The 22,132-nt window shown below is 37.0% G+C and overlaps 1 protein-coding gene across 7 annotated transcripts in view; it reads right to left on the minus strand.

Annotated features, from left to right (window-relative positions):
* BCAS1 (brain enriched myelin associated protein 1) overlaps positions 1-22,132 on the minus strand; it is a 141,278-nt gene that overhangs the window by 80,583 nt on the left and 38,563 nt on the right. The window lies entirely within an intron of this gene.

Raw genomic sequence — 22,132 nt, forward strand, 5'->3', positions numbered from 1 at the left:
TTTAATAGATACCTAGCTGTGTGTCCTTGGGCAAGTCACTTAACCCTATTGCCTTGCAAAAAACCCCAAACCCAAAATGAACAAACAAAAAAGAAGAGTTGAACAGGGAATGGATTCTATGGAGGAGTTCTAGCCTATGCTAAGAAAGGAGATGGAATGTTGTATATGAGGAAAAAGAAGTATGTCAGTTTGGTTGGATTTTACCATTCATGAAGGAGAATAATGAGTCATATGCTTGGAAAGGTAAGCTAAATTCCAATTGTGAAATATTTTGAATGTTAAACAGACTTTTATCCTAGAAGAAATAAGGAACCACTAATGACCTTGAAGTTCACAGGGGAATGATGTCAAACAAAACTTGTTGTTTTTCAGTTGTCTGTCTTTCTGTGACCTCATATGGGTTTTTTTGGTAGAGATACTGGAGTGGTTTGCCATTTTCTTCTCCAGCTTATTTTATAGATGAGGAAACTGAGGCAAACAGGGTTAAGTGATTTGCTTAGGATCACATAACCAGTATGTGTTTAAGGCCAGATTTGAACTCATGGAGATGAGTCTTCCTGACTACAGGTCCAGTACTCTATCCATTGTGTCACCTTAGTGATCCTGAAACAGAGCCTGGAAGATAGTAAATGATTAATTAGTACAACTTCTTTCTCCCTTTCTCCCTTCTTCCCTCTCCTTCCTTTCTTCCCTTCTTTCCCTCTCCCTTACTTCTTCCCTTTCCTCCTTTCTCCTTCCCCTTTTGCCTCTCTTCCTATTTTCCTATGTGATAGTCCATTCAAGAGATGATCAAGTCATGAATTATTGTGGTTATCTTGTGAATAGAAAGAAGGAAACAAATGTGAGAGATGATGTGGAGGTGGAATCAACAAGATTTGGAAGTGATATGGGAGGTAAGGGAGAGTAAGGAATAAAGGATGATACTGAATTTGAGAAACCTAGGTGACTAGAAAAAAGGACCTGTCTTGGACAGACACAGAGAAGATAGAAGGTTGGGTTTGAAGGGTAGTCCTGTTTTGGACATCAATCAGTTGATCAATCAATCAATATAATTAAACACCTACTATATTATAGGCAGCTAGATGGCACAGTGGATAATATCAGTCTTGAAGTCAGCAAGACCTGTCTTTATAAATTCAAATCTGGCCACAAACACTTGCTAGTGTCTGTGATCTTTCTCCAGTCACTCAATCCTGTTTGCTTTAGTTTTCTCAGCTGTAAAATGAGCTGGAGAAGGAAATGGCAAACCATTACAATATTTTTGCCAAGTTTTCTTAGCCAAGACAACTCTAAATAGGGTCATGAAGAGTTGGGCATGATTGAAACAACAGAATAACAACATATACCAGGAACTGATGGGAGTGATCTAAGGCTGAGGACTGGCTGGGCATAACTGGCGATATACTAAGTGGGCTAGAAAATCAAGAGAGGGGGGACAATGTAAAGTTGAATTGCTGAACAAGGGTCAAAATGGAGAAGAGAAGAGAGTGGTTAATATAGGAGAAATGCCCTGGGAGAGAATTAAAGAGCCGAGGGATTGGAGACCATAATACAGATGAAGAGTAGGGGGTTTTGTCAGGAAAGATAGAGGAAGAGGTGAAAGATCCACAGATTATGGTCAGAGAAGAAGATTTCAAAATTCATGAACATAGAAGTAGCATGTTTGTAGATGATTAAGGATATGACCATCTTTGTATGTGACTGAGGTAGAGGACAGGAATAGCTCCCAGAAAGTGAGTAAATTGAGGAACTGAGTGTTCCTGACAGGTTTGAGCTTGAGATGCCAACCAGGGCATCCAGTGAGAAATCTTTAGTAGGTGGTGATAAGGGACCAGAACTCAGATAGAAAATAGAACTGGAAATCGACTTTGTCCTCAAAAAAAATTGGAATTTTTTGCTCTCATTGAGTTCACAGTCTAATGATTGTTATGTGAGAACATTTGACTTTTAGTTACAAATTTTTTTTGGAGGAGACCACATATATGAAAGAATTAGATAATGAAAGAAGAAAGTATCTGATAAACCACAAAATTGGGAGGATTTATGGTAACTGTGGAAAGGGACCTGGAATTGGAATAAGGAGACCTGAATTTGTGTTCTAGTTTTCATACTGTGCAGTCATAGGCATGTTACTTTACTTAGAAGAATGTAACTCCTTGGGAAGCTCTGTCTGTCTCTTTGTCTCTCTCTCTCTCTTTTATTTTTTTAAATTTTTTTTGCAAGGCAATGGGGTTAAGTGGCTTGCTAGGTAATTATTAAGTGTTTGAGACCGGATTTGAACCCAGGTACTCCTGACTCCAGGGCCGGTGCTCTATCCACTGCGCCACCTAGCTGCACCCCCTCCCCACTTATTCCTTTTCTTCCCCCTTCTCTCCTTTCTACCTCTACCTCTACTTTCCTCCTTTTTAACTTTCTCTCTATGTCTATATGTCTCTCCCCTCCCCAGGCACTTGGACCCAAGTCTTCCTACTTAAAGACCAATTCTCCATGTTTTCTCTCATATTTTCATTTTAAAAATACTATGCATATATTTTTGTTGTTTCCCTAAGTAGATGACATGCTCTTTGAAGGTAGACTCTTCCATTCCTGTCTGTGTATCCCTAGCACTTGTATCACCTAGTCTTGTTCTTCAACATCATCAGTAACTACAACTCAATTATTCTTAGCATAGTTGCAACTCACTCTAAAACTATGGCAAATTCTTTTTTTTATTTTATTTTATTTTATTTAGGTTTTTGCAAGGCAAATGGGGTTAAGTGGCTTGCCCAAGGCCACACAGCTAGGTAATTATTAAGTGTCTGAGACTGGATTTGAACCCAGGTACTCCTGACTTCAGGGCCAGTGCTTTATCCACTACGCCACCTAGCCGCCCCCAAATTCTTTTTTAGTGATATGTCAGTAAATAAACATTAAGTAACTACCATGTGTCAGACATTTTGCTAGGTTCTGGAAATATAAAGAAAGGCAAAAGTTTATCCTTGCTCTCAGTGAGTTCACAGTCTAATGAATGTTATGTGAGAACATTTGACTTTTAGTTACAAAATAAATGTTATACAGAAAGTAATGGAGCTCTTCATTTAAGGATTCAAGTGTTTGTTCTACCAGTTTTGAGTTTTTATGTATGGAAGAGATAACCTCTTTCCTTTTTGTTTTCAAAGAATAAACACCCTAGAGCATTAGTTCAGAATGACAATTTGCTGTAGTGAAAGGATGCCCCAGAAACTATGATTATATGTAATAAGAACCATATGGCTTTCCTGATGTTTCTCTTCTTTTCCCCATAATATATAGTTGTTATATTGGCTGCATTGTAATCTGGAGTCCAGCCTCCTTTAAGCTATATCTATGCTGTTAAATAGAAATGGAAAACTGAGACATCTCAGACAATCAAGATTCCTTTTCCCCTCACAAAAATGATCTGAGATGAATAAATGAAAGGAATGGACTAGATCTCTAAGGTCACATCAATCTCTGAATCCTTTCATCTTATATGGGTGACAACTTTATCCTGATTCTCTGATTGACAACTTAGTGTCCTATTTCATGGGAATTTAGAAGAGGAAGAGACCTAGAGATAATCATATCTAATCCAATCTCCTGTTTTAAAGATAGGGAAATTGAAGTCAAGAAAGGGGAAGTGAAAAGACCAAGGTCATATGGCAGATGGGAAAGACAGGATGTATAAACAGGTCCTCTGCCTTCAGATCTAATGTGCTCTACCAAAGCACACTTCCAGTAATAGTAATGGGAAGTAAGGGGTCCTATCCTCCATCTAAATTCAATCACATAACAGTTACATACAAGTGTAAGGGTAATCAGGTAATACAATTTGCATGTGGAAGTAAGATGGACTATATTCACTGGTGGCTTTTGAGGTATGAACCTCTTTGATTGGGACAAGGTTTAGCCACGACTTTGGAAGCTTTAAAAAAGCTAAAGGAATACACTGTTCACTAGTTTAAGGATAACTACCATTTATATAATATAGAATCATAAACTTAAGAGCTGGAAAGGACCTCAGAGGCCACCTAGTACTTATAATGGCTTTGCAGGTAGTCAAGTAGTGTTTTCATTTTCCAGATGTGGAAACTGAGGCTAACAAAAAATTGTATCCCCAGGAACACATGGAAAGTATCAAGATCAGATTTGAGCCTGGGTTTCCTGAGTGTGGCATCCTTTCCACTGCACTTATTTACTTTTTGGCTTTGCAGGCTTAAGTCCTATCTCTAAGGTATTCAGACTCAAACAATTTTCCCCTGAAATAACAGGACTATACAAAAGCACAACCTTCCTACTACTTTACATCTGTTAGATAGTTTGTCCTGAAAGAGAATGAAAAGGAAAATTCCATTTTTTATCCTACCTAATATTGCAACAGGATAAGGACACAGCCTTCATCTCATTGCAGGGGCCTCTAGACAATTACTCAGTATTTATTTTGTTCCTTTTCCCCCACCATGGAAACAGGGGGATCAGCATATGGGTAAGCTAGATGGACAAAACAAAGGAGGGGGTAGGTCAATGCTGGAAAGGAAGACATTTATTTTCTAGTTTTTCACAAAGGAAAAGTAAATTTATAAACAGAGAAAAGGGAAATAAAAACTAAACAAGGTTAAAAAAAACCCAACCTGTTTATTAGTCTTGTAAGCTTTTCAAGGGCAAGGATGAAGCCTTTGTTTTGTCTGCTCTGCTGTAATCCTGGGGTTTTGGGAAATATAAACTAACAATCCTGAATGATAACTTGTCCCACTCTTGTTTTAGCTTGTTTTTGCTAAATTTATGTTAACTTATAAATGAGCATTGTCTACTTATAGGTCTCATGCCAAATACTCAGCAATGTGGGTCCTTCCTCCACACATGTAGACTGCAGCACTGATTTCCCTTTTTCCCATGCCTTTTCATCTTATGGCATTTTTATCCATGTCTTTCCACAAATGCTCCATAGAGGACCTGCTCCATTATAGTAAATCATAGGGCACAGACAGGTTGGAAAGGCTCTTAGAGGCTATTTTGTCCATCTTACAGCTGAAAAAACTGAGTCCCAGAGACATCACAGGATCAGAGATCTAGAGAAGGAAGGGAATTTAGAGGATTCAACCCAAGATCTCATGATATTAAAGCCTTTTCCCACTGTGTCTCATTATTTTAATAACTTAGGGGGACTAATATAGCTCCTCAAGCTCTCTCTCTATGATCCACTCCACATCTGTTCTGCATTTTCTATATATACATGTTCATTATAAAATGTCTTTTATGTCCAATTCATTTCTGGTAATATGTAGCAGCCCTTCTTACACCTTTCCAGAGCCCTGTAGTTCACCTGAATTTTGACTCTTGAGAATTTTTGCTACAGTGACTCATGTATGAAACAGACAAAATGTGGAAAATTCTGTTGCCTAATATGGGGTTAAGTGGCTTGCCTGAGGCCACACAGCTAGGTAATTATTAAGTGTCTGAGGCCGGATTTAAACCCAGGTACCTGCTGACTCCAGGGCAGGTGCTCTATCCACTGCGCCACCTAGCTGCCTCTTCAATCAAGTATTTAAAGTCTTCCACTTTAAATGTGATTCTTACTTCCTTCTCCAGTCATTTAATTTTACTTGCCTTTGCATAATCCCTATTCCAGTCAAATTTGTCAGTGACTTAACTGTTCTTGGTATAGACTCTTCCATGCCTAGAATTCACATCCTGCCCACCTCTGCCCCTCTAAAATCCATAACTTCTTATAAAACTACTCTCCATTGCTGCCTCCCATAAGAGTCTTTTCCTGATCTCTTTCCTTCTTGAAATTATTTTAAGTATATTTGTTTATGCTTTGTATTTACTTAGCTATGTTCAAATTGCACACACTTAGTAGAATGAAAATTCCTTAAGACTGGAGACTATTTCATTTTTCTCTTTGTATCAGTTGCATTTAGCACAGTGCCTAGCACAGTCAAGATAGTGACTACAAGAGTTGCCAGCTGTGAACAAACTATAAACTGTCAAGTAGTCAGTTGGATTGTCTGTAATCTCTGCTGTTGGGAAGACTGAGGTTCTTGGATGGCTTGAGTTCTGGAAGTCCATTTGGGGGTTCATCCTAAGTCAAGCTCCAGTATGTGAGCTCTTGTGGTTTGAGGACCACCAGGATGCTTTAAGAGGGTCAAGGCAGGCCAAAGAGAGTAGGTTCAGACTTTCTGTATTGGGATTCAGACTAATCAATTCACATTAATCAGTATTGGGATTGGTCAGAAAGTGGCTACTATACTTGCAGCTTGGGCAAGATGGGGAAATTCAGCCTCCAGAACAGAATGAAATGAAACCTGCCTAGCCTAGAATGATCATTCAGATCCTAGCTCTAGATTAGGAAGGGATCTCAGAGATCATATAGTCTGGTTCCCTCATTTTACAAGCAAGGAAACTGTTGTTCAGGGAGTGGGGAGAGGAAAGGAAATAAGGACCTCTTGTGTATCAGACACTGTGCTAAGCACTTTACAAATATTATCTCATTTGATCCTTAGTTTAACCATAGTAAGTACCTATTTTGCAATTGAGGAAACTGAGGCAAGCAGAGGTTTAGTGACTTACTTGCCCAGGGTCATACAGCTAGTAAGTGCCTGAGGCCAAATTTGAACTCAGGCCTTCCTGAGTCCAGGAACACACATATAATAAAAATGGTCCTTTGTAAGCAGACACACACATCCACACACCTATTACAGAAATCATTAACTTGGTCTTTTTAAAAAATAATAATGTGAATGATAGGAACTAAGAGTTGTGATTTCTTAGTTATCCTTATGTTTTCACATTGAATAAATAAGTCATTTAAACTAAATAATCACATTTACTTCTATTATTTCAATCTTTCAATCCTAAGTTTCAGAAGCTGATGATATACTCAGGTGCCAGTATTCTTTCACTTGTTGCCAGAGCATTTTATCTGGATGACTCTTTACCCTTTTTTAGGAGTACTTTCCATTCCACAATACTTATCCTTGGTTTATTGTTGTGGTGTTACTCCTTATCATTCAGGAGTCTGGAAACCTAAATCCATGAATTTGTGGGAGGAGGATTGGGGGTAGCTGTGAGGGGAAATGTTTCAATGATATGGCTGTACTTTGTACAATATTCCTTTAAAAATCTTATTGATATTAATTGGTTAAATGGAATTGGGGTGCATTAGCACTGGTGGTTAACAGCAGTCTGGAACTGATAGCATCAGGGAAGAAAGGCAACCAGGTGTTGCAGTGGATAAAGCACCTGCCCTGGAGTTGGGAGGAACCTGAGTTCAAATTGAGCCTCAGACACTTGACACTAGTTGTGTGACCTTGGGCTAGTCACTTAACCCTCATTGCCTTGCATCCAGGACCACCTCCAGTCATCCTGTTTAATATCCAGCCACTGGGCCTAGATGGCTCCAGAGGAGAATGTGAGGTTGTTGACTTAGCACAGCATCCTCTCACTCAAATCCAGTTCACTCCCTGATGTCATGATCTTCTTCAAGAATGAAGGACAAAGGGGCAGCTAGGTGGCACAGTGGATGGAGCACCGGCCCTGGAGTCAGGAGTACTTAAGTTCAAATCTGACCTCAGACACTTAAAAATTACCTAGCTGTGTGGCCTTGGGCAAGCCACTTAACCCCATTTGCCTTGCAAAAACCTAAAAAAAAAAACCCAAAACCAAAAACAAAAAAAAAAGAATGACGGACAAACACTATCATCAGGGAAAAATCATTCTAGTTCATCAGGGATATCCTTAGATCCCTGAGGAAAGAATATTGCCAGTCCCTTTTTCTAAAAGAGTTAATAGCTAATCCCACTCCATTATGTTAGTTTAAGGGATGCTGGGGGTCCTTGGCAAGAAAATAGATAGTAGTCATAGCATAAAGGTTGGTAAAGTCAGTGTAAAAAGATTCTTTTCAAGTATTTTGAAAACTAACAAGAATCAGTTAGATAATGTCCACACATTCTTTAGTCATCATAAGGGATGATGCCATCTTTGGCAAATTGATTTGGTCTAACTGTGTCTTCAAAAGGGACTAAGTTAATGGTTCACTTTTGTTTTTGTGATTGGGGAAATGAGATGGCTCCTTCTTTCATGATTTAAGTTGAGATCCCTCTATAAAGACAGGAAGGTGCTTTGGGCCTTCTTTCCCCATGAGGCTACCATCTCCCCCCCTCCCCCTCTCCCCCTCCCCAAGAAAGTCAACCTTATTGGTCTTTTTATTTATTCTTTTCTGTTCTAGTTGCAGTGAGTGGAGTTTCTGAAATTGGCAGGTCCAGTGTCTGAGAATGAGCCACTGGAATTCAAGAGTCAAAAAATCTAGGAGAGGTATTATAGTTAGCCAATCATTGAAACCTTATGTGGCACAGAGTGATTATCTGGAGTGACCTTCAGATTTCTAGGTGAGCAGAAGACTGCTAAGATGCTGCCTTTGGACATGGACTTGATGAGATCAATTGTGTGAAGGAACTGAGACTCATTTCCCTCTTTGCTCAGACCAAGAAGACAATATAAGGGTATTATACCTCTTGAGTATGGGGGTGGGGGGGAATGTTTATAAACTTATTTTTGCTCTATCTGCTAAATAAATGTAAAAGCATTAAGTGGTTAAATGAAAATGTAGTGCTAGTCCCTTGCCCTTAAAACACACACACACACACACACACACACACACACACACACACACACACACGAACACAGATGATAGGGGAATGAGTTTATGACAAAGGGAAGTTCTCAGAGTACCTGAGAACCCTGAGGCAGAGATATAATAAGTCTAGCCCTGAAAGAGTGACCCCTTTGGGGCTTTTCTTACTATTTGCTTCTGTAGCCCACGGTCACACAGATAGTAAGTTTCTGAGACCATATTTGAACTCAGGAGGAGGAATCTTTCTGACTCCAGACCCAGTATTCTATTCACTTTGATGCCTAACTGCCCTAAGCTTGGCTCATGGTTGGTTAGTTATTGACCTTTGTTCTCAAAGAGGACCAAAATGATACCATTATATTAGAGTCGAGTTATAGTGTGTCTGACTATGTCTGATCAGGCCATTATGAGCTCAGAATGCTCTTTCACATGTCGGGCAAAAAAGAGAGTATATGAACATTTGGGATGGATTCTCTAAATTTGCTCATTAAGTACTTCTTGACTTACTACAATGCCCATGATGAATTTTCATCTATTAAAGTCTTTTTATCACAGTTCAAATGCTAATATCTATATAGCATTTTAAGGTTTTCAAAGCATTTGTTAAGCATTATTGTACTTGATTCTCACAACAACCTGGTGAGGTAAAATTGTATAGATGTTATTAATCTCATTTAGTAGATTAGAAAACTAATCTAGAAGTTGAAAGAGGTTAAATGGTTTGCCCCAGTCAATTTTATAGGTTTTCAAGGTAGGATTTTAACCTACATCTTCTTCATCACAATTGTAACATTTATTCATTATACTATACACTTCAACTCCCCTGCCTAACCTATCGTGTCTGTGGAAATCTTGAATAGTACTGTTTGTACTTTTCTTATGTATATTCTCTTAGAGTTATGTGTATATGGTATACTCCTATTCCACTGTAAATCCTCTAATGGCATGGACTGTATCTTATCTCATTGATGTAGCTATCACATTATCTATTATAGTGCTCAGTACACAGAAGGCTCTTTATTAATGTTTGCTAAAGATATTATTGGATCTCTCTTGATGTTGGGTGATCTACAGTAGTATATATTCTTGAGTTTGCTTTTGTGTAAAATGAATGGGATGAATTAGATGATCTCTAAGCCCCTTGTATATCTGAGGTTTTATGTCTCTAGGAAATCAGCCAGTTGTCTCATTATTTTGATTGTTATAGAGAGAAAAATAAGACAGTGATGTAGACTAGCAGATAGAGTGCTGTGCCTGGAGACTTCTCTTCCTGGGTACAGATCTGACCTCAGATACTTACTAGTTGGACAAATCATTCAACTTTGTTTTCCTCAATTTCCTCATCTGAAAAATGAATTAGAGAAGGAAATGGCAAACCATTACAGTATCAAGAAAATCCAAAATGGAGTCATGAAGAGTTGGTCATGATAGAGATGACCAAAAAACATCAACAATGAGACAAATAAGATTGAGGAACTTTTGGCAGGGTCACTTCGGTCCTTTCTAATTCTTTTTTGTATTTTCACTTTTTCCATTTTAATTCTCTGCAGAATCAAATTAATAAATTAGCAAAAAATCAGTCATGAATCTGAATTCAGGATATAAAATTGACTCAGTCTATTTACCTTGAAAATATTTAATTGCTATAAGAGTCACTACAATGAAGAAACCAAAAGAGCCTAAATATGGGTGTAACCAGCAAGTAACCTCTTTAGGATTATATGCTCAGTGCTTCTAGGAATATCAGAGGTCACCAAGTCTAGTACATTAATTTTATTGATGAGGACCCTGAAATCTAAGAGGTTAAAAGATTAAGTGATTCATCCAAGATCATGTAGCAAGGAAGAAAAACAATTAGGATTTGGATAGATTTTTCTGATTCCAGTTGATTGATGGGATTAACGAGCTTTTTATAGATCCTTTGCAGTGTAGCCAGGGATTCAGAGTTTTATCATTTAAAGTTATCCTCCTATTTTGCTGGACAGAAAATTCCTTTCTTTATACAGAGTAGGCACTCAAATGAAACTGTGGTGGTGGTGGTGTGGAGCAGCACACAGCTGGGTAGTGAGCAGCCTGACTGACACCTAGGAGAGGGCATGATCTAAACATCACCCCAAGGGGAACACTAGGGAGTAAACATCAGGGTACAAGACTGACAGAAGATGGTTAGGATGTGTGTTGCTAGGTGGTGAAGGGGCAGTTTGGTGACTCAGTCTCAAACAAATACTTGTACTTGACCCTGTGCAAGTCATCTAACTCTGCTTCAGTTCTTCATCTGTAAAATGACTAGGAGAAGGAAATGGTAACCACTCCAGTATCTTTGCCAAGAAAATCCCAAATGGGCTCATGAAGAGTTGGACCTGACTGAAAAATGACAACCACAACAGGGATGGGGAAAGAACAAATCTCGTGTCACCCAGATATCTGCTTCCTATGAAAAAATTCCGTTTGCTCATGTTAGTTATTGTTCTTCATTGTTGATTAATCAAAGAAGTCAATAAGAAGTTATTAAATTTTAAAAATTGAATAAGTAAACTATTGTCTTCAATTTTGCCATAGGGTCAATGAGTAGACTAAGAGAGCAAGTTTGTAAAAACAGTAACAAACACATATTTAGCATAGCTGGCAGCTGATCTCTTCAGCATTTGTTGCCTTCAGGATTTTAGAGAACCCAGAAACTTGTTTCCAACAAGCAGGTACAACATGGATGAGGAAAAAAAGGTGAGAACTAGGGGAGCGAACATTCTCTTCCTGACAATTCCTAACAATTTTCTCCTCAAGTTATTTGATAATAAATAATAAATGCTATTAAATGGAAATACACTTGCTGAGGGAAAGAGGGAGCTGTGAGAAACATTTGGGGTAAGACTGACTTGGCACTAAATTAATCACTTTTGGAAGAATACTTTGGCACTATGACTAATTTAAAACTTCTCATCAGAATGACACTTATCAAGCATACCACAACATTCAGAGATGATTTTTTTGTGGATATACAATATCTAACATATGGATGATTTAGAATATCTTTAATATTTCCCCTTAATAACTATTTTCTAATCATATAATTTTACAGATATTAAATTTCTTACTTATTACTATCTCTGAACCTCAGTTTCCTTAAATAAAAATGATTGACTTAAATTCAGATGATTGCCAATGTGCTTTCATATTTAACTCTTCTGATTATATGATTAGCCTTACATATCTTTCAAATACCACATAGGACATACTTGCTATGCATTGCACACTGTAGGTGCTTAATAAATATCTGTTGAGTGAATCAATGAAATATTATGGTCAATATAAAATACTGCACAGGATTCATGGTTTTATTGCAGTGAATACTCCCTGAATGCCTATATTTTCCTACAAATCCTTCATGAAGGAGCTACCCAAGAATGTAGGAGACTTTCCTCTGGTTCTTTTAATATCTTAAGAACATAAGTTTATCACTGACCCATCTCATATTTTTTATTTCTTCCTATGTAACTTACCCAGCTCCATTTTCATTCATTCTCTTAAAATCAATATCTTTTACATTGCTTCTTTTACACAAGTCATCATTGGTGACATATTGAAGTCTAATTATAAGTATCCCCCAAGACTCTGTGCTGGACCCGGCTCTCCTTTTTCTTTATACTATTTCACTTAGAGATAGCAGCAGCAATTTGGTTCAATTATTATATTTATTCAGATGACTTCTAAATCTACATATCCAACCCTAGTTTTACTCCTGAGACATAATACCACATCATTAACTAAGTTTTGGAAAATTTGAACTCGATATTCCATAGACATTTCAAATTCTACATGTCCGAATCAGAACTTATCACCTCTCTCCTCAGTCTTATCCCTTTCCTCTCTGAATTTCCTTTTATTGTCATAGGCACCATCATCTTACCAGTTGACTAGGCTCACAATCTTTGTTTATCTCTGATGATCTCTTATTCATCCCACATTTCTAATCCATTGTTAAATCTTGCCATTTCTACCTTGATACATCTCTTAAATGTGTCCCCTTCTCTTCAATCATGTAGTTTGATCCAGGCATTAATAACTTCTCATTTGAACTATTGAAATAATCTATTAATTGGTCTCTCCACCTTAAGTCTTTCCTGACACCAGTCCACCTTCCCCACCCCCAAAGTAGCTGCCAAAATGATTTTCCTAATGCTTAGACTTGACTATGCCATTCTCATAACTCAAGAAGCTCCAGAGGCTCATTATTACCTCCAAGAACAAATCTCTACTCTGCTCTTCACAACTTTGCCCCTTCTTACAGCCTTCTAATATTTTACTTCTCTCTACCATATAAATGTGCTCCTTACTAATCCTAGAGTATATATGCCATCTCTCATATCTACTTTCTAATTGGTTGTTCCCCATGGCTAGAATTCTCTCCTTCCTCAACTCTATCTCTTAGTTTCCCTTCAAGATTTGAATCAAATTTCATCTTGTGCAAGATACCTTTCCTAATTCTCTATTGCTATTGCCTTTTTCTTTGAGGTAACTTTTCATTCATACTTTATAAATACCTTATATTACAGTTATTTTCATGTTATCTCTCCCATTAGAATGATAGCTCCATGAGGTTACAGGGGATGTGTTTTTGACTTTGTGCCTACAGTAAACACTTAAAAATGTTAATTGATTCATTGACTGATCATGCATTTTTTCATTGACCTTTAACATTATTTGTAATTAAAACACTTCTGGAATAATCACACCAGATAGCTTCAGAGGGCACTATTTGTGTTAAAGAGGAAAAGTTTATAGTTAAGTACATCTAGAGATCACTAAAAGCATTGCATAGTTTATCAATGCAACCACATTTCCCCCTTCTACTCAGTTCCATTATCCACTGTACTTGCCCATAATGTTCAAAGTGATGCATCAATTCAACCTGACTGTCTAGCTACATGTCATAATCTAGGCAATACATTTTATCCATTTTGTTTTTCATTGTGGTTGGTTAAGCTAATATCTTTCTTATAACTATATTTAAAGGGACTTTGTAATATACCAAGACTTGGTGCAAACAATGTTCATCTATACATAAGAATACTCAGAGAATCTTGCTGTCAAAAAAAAAATTCTTAAAATGAACTTAGGATATGTCACTGTAGGTGACTATTTTTAGTGAACATTTGTCTTCCCATTTAACACCTTGCTTGATGTAAATATTCAGTGGATTGTTGATCAAAGTAATTTCTTAGTTATATATTCAAGGAATCTCATAGAATTTTATTTATTTATAGAAGAAAAAGATTTCAAGGCCTTATTTTGGTTTATCAGGTAAAAAATTTTTAAAGTCAAAGAATAGATACATCATGATTTTATGTTCTTTACCTCTCTCAACCAGTTGTATGATTATGAAAATGCAATCCTCTATTAAAAACTGCCTATGAAAACCTACTTGTTCTCATATTTAAATTGAGGATGCCTTCAATGACTGAACAGATCATTTTCATAAACATTTTGTTGAGATGAAGTAGATCATTAATTTATGGTATCTTCTCAGTTGCTTTTTTTTTTGAAAATCATCATCTGTGATTTTTTTTTGAAATGTTTTCTCTTTTGACATCTTGAGAATCAATGTCTAAGTGTTTTGAAAATTGTGATTTTCCAGTACAAATATCTTGCATATTAATTTAGTGAGATACAGCTACTCTTCTGGGCACCATTTTCTTAAATTCTATCTCTTCTTTCTTTCAAAATGCATCAGATTTTGAGACATCTAGATGTGACATTTTCATTACTGTTGTCAGTGAATGTAGATTACTATAAAATACTTATAATGCTGTTACCTTGTGTATCTGTTTTTTTTGTCCTTCTGAATTAATTTGCAAATCCTTTTAAGATTACTTGACTTGGATGTACTTCATGTGCTATTTCTTTTCTCTTTTAGTACTTTTCTTCCTTCTCTCCCTCTCTCTCCCTTCCTTCCTTCCTTTCTCCCTCCCTCCTTCCCTTCCTTCCTCCCTCTCTCCCTACTCCCTTCCTCCCTCCCTCCCTTCCTTCCTTCCTTCCTTCCTTCCTTCCTTCCTTCCTTCCTTCCTTCCTTCCTTCCTTCTTTCCCTCCCTCCTTCCTTCCTTCCTTCCTTCCTTCCTTCCTTCCTTCCTTCCTTCCTTCCTTCCTTCCTTCCTTCCTTCCTTCCTTCCTTCCTTCCTTCCTCCATCTCTCCATCTCTCCTTCCCTTCCTCTCTCTCCCTGCCCCCAATAGAATTTTGTGAATGAGTTCTACTTAGTAAGATGTTCTAGTGGAAAGTTCAATGGTTTTGAAATTAGAAAATATCCATTGGAATCTTATCTGGTTTTCTTCCTAGCTACATAATTAACACTGGATGAATCTCAGTAAGGACACTAGTTATGATGATCTGTCTTGTTAAGTTCTAAATTTTTGATTGATTGTAAGGTGATTGCTTCTTGGCCATAGTAATTTCTAGATCCTTTAGCCTTTTCATTTTGGTGGTTGTCTTATATCAAGCTCTTCTAGGAAGTAATAATGGGTCAAAACAATATTTTCACTTTTATAACTTTTAACCAGTTTTTTTTGTAATCACATGAAATATAAAATATGGCTTAGCTTATTATGTAATTCTAGTCATATGAGGTTAAGATTCACAAAGTATGCTTTTATCTAGCTTTTAATTTTCCTAGGCAAAATATTTCCTAGGCTTGATTTGCCAAGCCTGGATTATGGAAATACAAATCTAATTATTTTTTTCAATCATTATCCCATTTGGGGTTTTCAAAGCAAATAAATTGAATTGGTTTATCATTTCCTTCTCCAGCTCATTTTACAGTTGGGGAAACTGAGGTAAGAAAGGGTTAAGTGATTTGGCCAGGTCACACAGTTATGAAGTGTTTGAGGCCAGATTTGAACTAAGAAAGATGAATCTTCCTGGCTTCAGGCATGATATTATCTATTGTTCTATGTATCTGCCCATAAACCGATCTTGGTTTACAAAGAATATTTTTAAAAATCTATGAATTATTCACCTTTAGAAAAGAAATGGAATGAATACACTGATTGTTCTTCCATTAACATGGGCATTTGGAATTTAGTTGCAAACCCATTCAATGTCAACTTAAATAAGGATTTTCCAATAGTGCTGTCTTTAAAGCTGTGAGAGGAGTAAGAAACAAGCAATCACTACTTTAGGCATGGGAGGAAATGCCAATAGATCTAGCAACAAATGAACTTGACAAGAAGACAATAAACTAATAGAGCCCTCAAACATAATGACCATGTTCATCTTTATGTAATGGGGTCATAGGATTTGGAGCTGATAGGAGACTTTAGAAACCATCTAGTCTCATTTTACAGATGAGGAAACTGTGTCTCAAAAGACAGGTTAAGTGATTTTTGTCAAAATATATTGGACATACATGCATAAACCTAAATGCATGATGCAAAATTTAGAAATGAAAGGGAACTCAGAGAACATAGAATGTCAGGGCTGAGTTGAGATGGACCTTAGAATATAACAATGTTGTCACTAGAAAAGGATATTAGATACGCCTTGTCCAACATCCTTACTTTATCCATGAGGGAAAGGAGATTTTGTTGTTGTGTCAATTGCCAAAGACCACAGAGTCAATCATTAACAGAACTTGTACTAGAATGCAGGACTTGTGAATCCTAATATAATGTTTTTTTTCCACTGGAACAGGTAGACTCCTTCATTCAGAACATTGAAGAAACAGATATACATCAAAAGACTTGAAAATTTGATCCCCCCCCCCCTTTTTTTAGTTTTTTTGCAAGGCAATGGGGTAAAGTGGCTTGCCCAAGGTCATACAGCTAGGTAATTATTAAGTGTCTGAGGCTGGATTTGAACCCAGGTACTCCTGACTCCAAGGCCAGTGCTTTATCCACTATGCCACCTAGCCGCCCCCCCACTATGCCACCTAGCTGCCCCTCCCTTTTTATGAAAAACATGTTTTAATTAATGTGATGACATTGAAATTCAAAGGTTCATGAAATGATGAGCTAGAAGCGGTATTCGGTATACTTTAGTCCATTTTTCAAGAGACTCAATAATCAATAATTATTTATTATTAATTATTTATTAATCACCTGCTTATATATGTCATTGTGCTAAGCACTAAGATGAAGAACCTGAAGCCAAGAGATTTGAAGTGATTTTCATATGGTCACATAGATAAGTGGTAGAACTTAGACTCAAGTCTATGTCCTAGAACTTTACAAATGCATGTTGTTATTTAATTGTTTCAGTCCTATCTGACTCTTTGTGACCTATTTGGGTTTTTTTTTGCAGGGCAAATGGGGTTAAGTGGCTTGCCCAAGGCCACACAGCTAGGTAAATATTAAGTGTCTGAGACCAGATTTGAACCCAGGTACTCCTGACTCCAAGGCCGGTGCTTTATCTACTACACCACCTAGCTGCCCTTATTTGGGGTTTTCTTAGCAAAACTACTAGAGTAATTTGTGAAATCCTTCTCCAGATCATTTTAAAACTGAGGCAAGAAGGGTTAAGTGACTTGTCTAGGGTCACACAGCTAATAAATGTCTGAGGCTGGATTTTTAAACTCAAGATGAGTCTTTTGACTTCAGGCCCAGCGCTCTTTCTACTGTGTCACCTAGTTGACCCATATGTACTGCTTATTGCAATTTTTTTCATTCTATACATTTCATTTCTGGTTTGAAATACTCCCTGAAGGAAAGCTGCTTTCTTGAAAAAAACATTTTAAAACATGAACCACTAGACATTGTAGCTAAATTCCAATCTGATCTTTAAGCAGTATGGCTAACTACTCTTCCCACACTATTCCATACCAAAGAAATGATGCAAGCACAATGAGTCAAAGCACCATTACTGGACTGGATAAAAATTAGATGTATGTACCTCAAATGGATCCACAAGTAAAGATGAATTAGTTCCTCATACACATAGTTCTTCATAAGTACCCCAGGTCAAGCACTTACAATTATACTTAGGTATTTGAAAGTCACATGAGAATTTAAAAAATAAAATGAAAACCACATGAAAAAGGTGTGTCACAATGCTAACCATCTTCAATATTATGGGATGTGTGTAGAATGTTTCAGTAGACAATTTGAGTTTACTTAATGGATTCAAACAAACATATGGAGATGGTCCATGTTGTGGGAAAATGGGAGCTGGATTTGGTGTCAGAGACAATAGGTTCAGGTCTTGTCTCAGCTACTTATTTCCCACATGACCTTGATCAAGAGATTTATCCACTCTCAGCCTCAGTTTCCTCTATAAAATCAGGGCAATGAACTTGATGATCTCTAAGGTTTCTGCTAGCTCTGACATTTATGATTTGATCACAAGAAGATATTCCCAATATGAAAACCATGAAGATAGTCCTAATTTGCCTAACATACTTGCCTCATGTTTTATTCCTCTCTCATTTCTGAATAGGAAAGGAGGAAAGAGAGTTTATATATACCCTTGGGTCTGCAAATCAGAACCTGTGAGAGGAAGTGATGGAAAGCTTCCCTAAGGAAACTCTCCTTCAAATCCCTTAAATTCTTCTCATTGAGTCACTTTTTAGACTAGATACATTTGTAACTTTGCTTATGTATTTCAATGTTACTCAAACATCTTGGTAAAATTTCAGGTTAAAAAACATTATAGTGAAGGAAAAAGAAGCAGTTTCATAATAGAAAATAAGGTTTTTCTGCCCATAAAAAGTTAAATGTCTTTCTTTGATTAGTTTGGATTTTTTTTGTGATAAATATTTTAAATGCTTATCATATAGTGCTGGTTCACTTGTTAGGGGGGGAAAATCAAAAGAACCCATTCCTGCCAACACTTTTGTTTGCATGAATCACTGCTCAGTGAGACATTCCAGGCATATAATTTATCTGTTCTTTGGCCCATGTAGTAAATGCTTCATTAGTGCATGAATTCTTGCCTTGTTTTAATTATGCTATGCTCTGAATGTAGTTTTATAGTGCACAAAATGAGATTGTCATTCATGAAACACAGAAGGTTTGTGTGTTAGCCTTAGAATGAAATGGGAACATCTACTGATTCACAATTCTATCTGTTAGCTGGAATTGATATTTCAATTCAAGGAGGGCGTTATGCCGAACTGCAAGAACATCTGACAATTCTGTACCCAAGTTCTAATTTACCCTAAGGATACTGGGGCAATCCTTTGACTATCATCTATGTAGAATATTGAGCTCCAGTCACTGGAAGCAGATGTATGAGGAGCTTTTTGTTGTTGCTATTTGAGGGCTTGGTCCTACCATCTTCCACAAAGAATAGCTGATTTATAAAGAACGGGCAATCTGTGGATCAGACAACTGTCCCAAACAATCAGAGGGCTCCTTGAAATCATTTACAAACACATCTAGCCAGTCCTCATTGGCATTTACATAAAACTTCTTGCCCATTGAGCTGTTTCCATGGAGTTACTTTTTAGACTAGATAACATTTATAATTTTCCGTATGTGATTGTTGTTGTTTTTTATCTTAAGATAAAATCTTACCAACTCACCAAAAAGTCATTGTACAATTAAGAAAAAAGTATACCAAAACAAGCTGAAGAAATATCTTCCCCAAAGTAACCCCATGGAATGGATGGTGAAAGCAGCATTATCCCCATTTTAAATGCAAAAAGCCTGAAAGCATGGAAAGTTTAAATGACTTCCTCATGGCCACATAGCTAATAGGTGGTAGAACCAGCATTCAAAAATCAGCTCCCCTGATTCAAAGCCCAGCATTGTTTCCATGACATGCACAATTTCTGCTCATTTGGAAGATCTATGCACTTGGTGAAGGAGTTAGACAGGGCATGGTAGACATGAACAAATATTGATTATGCCAATGGACTTTTATATAATGCTTCAAAGTATGAAAAATACATACATGTACAGATGCATATATATGCATACATATGCATATATATAAATATAATCATCTGAGCCTGAAAACAGCTCTGTGAGGAAGAAACTATAGATATTAGATTCATTTTATAAATAAGGAAGTTGAAATTCAGAGAATTTAAGTGACTTGTCCATGGAAAGACTACTAGTTGAATTTGAATATTTGATCCCAGATCTTGGATTCCAAATCTAGCACTTTTTCCACAATGCCATTTTACATGCTTGCGTGCATGCATGAATGAATGACATGACTCCTCCATATCATCTCTGTGCTTTATTTGAAATATGAATACATTGTTCAATAATTCAGGATTTTTTTGGGCTAGGCAATGGGTTAAGTGAATTGCCCAAGGTCACACAGCTAGGTAATTGTTAAGTGTCTGAGCTGGATTTGAACCCAGGTACTCCTGACTCCAGAGTCGGTGTTCTATCCACTTTGCCACTTAGCCACCCCCTAATAATGCAGTTTTAATGATGGCTATCATCCAGTAAAGATTTTTAGATTGTGCCAACTTCAGACAACTAAAACATGTTTCACACATGAATATTGAAGTTTTGGCCCATTTTCCAGATTGGAAGACAGGTTTTAACTTTTGGCTCTCTGAAGTGATTATTATAGCTTTTCCCTAGCTTGGCAATAGCTATACACCTGTCATAGCTTCATGAATTTAGATATGAAATCATTTTGTAGTTGAGGAAACTGAAGTCCATATAGATTAAACTGTCCATGGTCATAACAGGAAGTAAGTGGAAGAACTAGGTCCTCCTTTGACTAAATCTAGTACTTTGTCTACTGCACTGTTTCCTACTACATTGTTCCTAGTATATCTCCTCATCTTTAGATTCAAATACCCCTTTTCAACACACTCAAAATGGAATGTTCTCCCCAAATTTCTGTCATAATAGAATTAGAAAGATATCAAATATAGGATGTTCACTTTTAGCATCCCTGGGATTGAAACCTTGTTCACTGTTGCTGTTTGGTCATCAGGCTTTTTTTTTTTTTTGATGTTTTAAGACTATTCTTGAGAAGGCTATAAAACAACGAACTGGCTTACCAAATATAGTAAGTTGTGAAATTTCCTCCTCTGGATAACTTTGGAAGTATATGAGTAGTGCAGCACTGTCTGGAAGCTAGGAGATGGGATCAAATGACTTCTCAAGTTACCTTTCAGTCTTATGATTCTATTTCATTAGAAAACAGTTCCATTTTCTCAACGCAACTCAATAGGTCCAGAATGACTTTTATTTTCCAGAAGAAAATAGTATCTGATTATTTCCCTCAATTAATTCTTGCTTCAGAAGTCTGAACTTAAGAATTTATGCTCATAAATATTATTTAAATCAATGGTTGACTTCTTTATTCCTTCTCCCCTTCTTTCCCTCCCCTCATTTAACAGACAATAGGAATATAGGATTTTAAGAGCAGGAAGGGATAGTGGAGATCATTTAGAATAAAGCTTTCATTTTACAGGTAAGGAAGAAGAAGTTCAGGGAGAAGAATTGCTTTGACCATGGGCACTCAGCTAACTAGTGCCAGAGACAATAGTGAAACCCAGATTATCTGATCTAGAGTTAATTTGTCTATTCAGAAATTGCCTCCCTATAGGTGATAGAGGTTCCTAGAAACTTAGGATTTTGTCAAGGGACACATCTCCTTAAAATAAACTCAGTTAAATTGGATCATAATATTCCCCCTTCATCATTTCATTTCATAAACTATAAACTCATCTATAAACTCCTTTATCACTACCCCTGTACCTCTTTTTCTACTCCAGTCTTGGCCATTGTTGCTTGAACATTCAAGACCCAATGTGTGAATTGCACAGACAGAAACAACCTAGCTAGTGTAAACAGCAGGTACACTTTTGGAGGGAGGCTTTTGAACCAATTATTTCAAAGTGTCTAAAAAATAATTTTCTAATCAAATAGAATAGAAAAATCCACAACCACATTGCATTTTTTCTCAGTCCAGTTCTACCAGAGGTGCTTGATCTCTCACTTTTTGTATTTAAACCAGAATTGATTTAAAAGTCTATTAATAGTGGCTCAGTGTCAGAGAAGGGAGGAGGGAAGGAAGAAGGGATGGAGGAAAGGAGGGAGGGAGGGAGGGAGGGAGAGGGGGGAGAGACAGAGAGAGAGAGAGAGAGAGAGAGCGAGAGAGAGAGAGAGAACCTTATCAACTCACATTTTCTTTTCTACTAGTTGTAGACCTGAATAAAATTAAGCCCTAAATATTTTAAACAAACATACATTCAAACAATGATCTGCCCAAACACTAAAAGGAACTTTGTCTTTGTTTGCTAAGGAGTAGAAATATCTGGTTTGGGACAATAGTCTCTGAAAAGAGAAACTTTTGATCAAGATATAGTCATGTTGTAAGTAGAAATACCATTCTCAGAATACCTTGATCTACTGCTATGAAATGGTACAAGTGAGAATTTTCAGAAAGAAAAAAAATGTCCCTCAAATCACTCACACAACACCTATTATTAGTGAAACAACAGACTTCTAACATGAAGCAAATTATGACCTCTCTAAGACGAGGAATAATTGTGACATTTTGACTATTTTTGCAGCCAGATGTATTGACCACCTAATAACTTTC

The sequence above is a fragment of the Macrotis lagotis genome, chromosome 1 (genome assembly GCF_037893015.1).
Source record: "Macrotis lagotis isolate mMagLag1 chromosome 1, bilby.v1.9.chrom.fasta, whole genome shotgun sequence".
Classification (NCBI taxonomy): Eukaryota; Metazoa; Chordata; class Mammalia; order Peramelemorphia; family Peramelidae; genus Macrotis; species Macrotis lagotis.